Genomic DNA, 3,108 nt, shown 5'->3' on the forward strand with positions numbered 1-3,108 from the left:
AAGCCCAGGCAGGTGGAAGCATGTGCTATGGGCTGATGGAGTCAATTGGCAGTAGGCAGGTCCAGGAGGTGCTGGCTTGTAGGCCCAGAGAAGCAGTTGGAGTTTTCCTGAGTTCAGTGGGAAGCCACTGGAAGCCTTTAACACAAGGGCAGGACCTGACCTCATTCACAACTTTTTTTTTTTTGAGACAGAGTCTCACTCTGTCACCCCACCGGGAGTGCAGTGGTGCAATCTCAGCTCACTGCAACCTTCGCTTCCTGGGTTCAAGTGATTCTCCTGCCTCAGCCTCCAGAGTAGGTGGGATTACAGGCGCCCACCACCACGCTTGGCTAATTTTTTTTTTTTAGTAGAGAAGGGGTTTCGCCATGTTAGCCAAGATGGTTTTGATCTCCTGACCTCGGCCTCCCAAAGTGCTGGGATTACAGGCATGAGCCGTCATGCCTCATTCACATTTTTAAAAGAGCTCCTGACAGCTGGTCTTCGCTGGACACCATGAACCACACGGTCCAAACCTTCTTCATTCCCTCAAACACCGGCCACCCTGCAACTATATGATGCTCAAGGAAGAGTAACAGGTGGCTGTGCTGGGGGTGCCCTGCAACCCTCCTCCCTCAACGTCCACCATGACCCACATCTGCAGCAAGACCTCTGTGCCCGACCATGTCATCTGGTCCCTGTTTAACAACCTCTTCATGAACTCCTGCTGCTTGGGCTTCATAGCATTCGCTTACTCCATGAAGTCTAGGGACAGGAAGATGGTTGGTGACCTGATCAGGGCCCAGGCCTATGCCCCCTCTGCCAAGTGCCTGAACATCTGGGCCCTGGTTCTGTACATCCTCATGATCATTCTGTTTATCATCATCCCAGTGTTGATCTTCCAAGTCTATCGATAGAACAGGAGGCAGCATCCAGGCCAGGAGCTCTGACCATGACCTGTCTCCCACATACTCCACCTTCCATTCCTCACCCTATATCAGCCCTTTATCCTCACACACTTTTCTACAATGGCATTCAATAAAGTGCATGTGTTCCCGAAAAAAAAAAAAAAAAAAAGAGCTCCCTAGCTAGAGGGTGGAGAGGGGAGTAGGAAAGGAGTAGAAGCCTGGGCTTTCATTGTAAGGATTAAATGAGATAATGAATGTGTAGCATTCAGTGTCATAACTGACCCATCATTTCCCAGTTCATGTTAGTCATTTCTATTAATAATTATGATCTATATTATTAATAAGAGTACTTCCTTGGTATCATAATCTGATTGTATAAACTCAACGTGTACACCAGAAACTAAATGTCCTCTCTGATTTCATTCACTACAGCGTCAGAAAAAAAAGTTGTTAGAAAAAATTCCCAGTCTGTGGCCTGGGGGTTAGGGAACCCCAGGTTTAGAGAAGACTCAAGCCTACTGTGTCTGAGTCAGGAGATGGGAAATGAGTTTACTGGCCTAGATGAAGCTCAAGTTAATGTTGATTCCCAAGTTCTTCACCTTATTATGGCCCACATAGTTAGCTGGATGTGCCAAGTGCAAACTTTTTGCTGAACCAGTTTGTGAAACACTTTTCACTAATTAGTATACCAATCTATAAAAGAAGGCACTTCTTAAAAATACTTTGTTTTCCAGAAATCACAATACAGTACAGTACTTACTTTTGTGAGATTTACTTCTGAACCAACCAAGGATACACGCAGAGAGAATGTGTGTTTGGAGAGCTGGCATTCATGCAAATTTCAGGCTTTGGGAAAGGGATTTACTGGCTATCCAAAATCAAAGGCATGTACTTCTCAACCTCTAGGCAGTAGGACGGGATTGTATTCCTGTCTGACCAATGGAAAATAGGAGGCACAGTAGGCCTGAGTCTTCTCTAGACCAGGGGTCCCCAACCCCCGGGCCATGGACCAGGATTGGCATTTATAGCCGCTCCCCATTGCTAGCATTACCACCTGAGCCCCACCTCCTGTCAGATCAGTGTTGGCACTAGATTCTCATAGGAGTGCAAACCCTATTGTGACCTGTGCGTGTGAGGTATCTGGGTTGCATTCTCCTTATGAGAATCTAATGCCTGAAAATCTGCCACTGTCTCCCATCACCCCCAGATGGGACCATTTAATTGCAGGAAAACAAACTCAAGGGTCTTGCTGAGTCTACATTATGCTGAGTTGTATAATTATTTCCTTATATATTACATGTAATAATAATAGATATAAAATGCACAATAAATGTAATGCACTTGAATCATCCCAAAACCATCCCCCCACATCTGTGGAAAATTTGTCTTCCACAAAATGGTCCCTGGTGCTGAAAAGGTTGGGGGATCACTGCTCTAGACCAAGAAAAAGCACAGAGTAAATGTGGGAGCAAAATGCTGAAGAACTTTGCTGACTCTTCTCAAAGCCTCATTTTTTCCCATCTATCGAATGGCTGTAATAATCATGCCCTCCTTTTAAGGTTGCTCTGAGGATTGAGGGAGAGAATTCATAAATGTGTTTCCATTGGATCTGACACAAAAAGAGCTGGACAGTTGTTAATTGCTGAGGCTATCATTGTTACTCAAAGACCAAAGTACCTGCTCTACTCCATTTGACCCATTTAATTCTAGATTTAAAAAGGCTGGTTCTGATAGTCTAAGTAGAACTGCTTTGGAGACCAGAAAATGTTAGTGTGATGACCTTCAGCATCCTATCTATGACACTAATTTGATCCTTGAGCCAGGATGAAACCTGGAAAAGAGCCCTTGGGCCACTGGCTCCAGCCGTGGGATCTTCCAAGCGTCCCCTTTAACGTGGCAGACTCACAGCTCTGCGAGAGATGGCTTTCCCAAAGCTGCTTGAAATTACACTCGTAACCTGGGAGTTTGATAAGCCAAGGGGTCTGGGGTTTCAATTCCCTCTGTCCTCTGCTTTTCTAACTCGCAGTAATTATCTTTGTAATGCTCTAATGCTGAATAATGATGCTGCTAATGCAGGCTGCACTTCGCGCACAGGTGCCAGCTGTTACCTCGCCGGGCAGCTGACCGCGCGGTGCACACTTAGGCGCATTCACTGAGCCCAGCCCCAGCCCACACCAACTAAACAAAGAAAGCCCCGGCCTTCCTACCGATCCACCCCGCCCCT

At 46.2% G+C, this 3,108-nt stretch overlaps 1 pseudogene; it reads left to right on the forward strand.

The window, feature by feature from the left end:
- The first annotated feature begins 492 nt into the window (after nt 1-492).
- Nucleotides 493-893, forward strand: LOC100589883 (annotated as a pseudogene).
- The last annotated feature ends 2,215 nt before the right edge of the window (nt 894-3,108 follow it).

The sequence above is a fragment of the Nomascus leucogenys genome, chromosome 16 (assembly GCF_006542625.1).
Source record: "Nomascus leucogenys isolate Asia chromosome 16, Asia_NLE_v1, whole genome shotgun sequence".
Taxonomy (NCBI): domain Eukaryota; kingdom Metazoa; phylum Chordata; class Mammalia; order Primates; family Hylobatidae; genus Nomascus; species Nomascus leucogenys.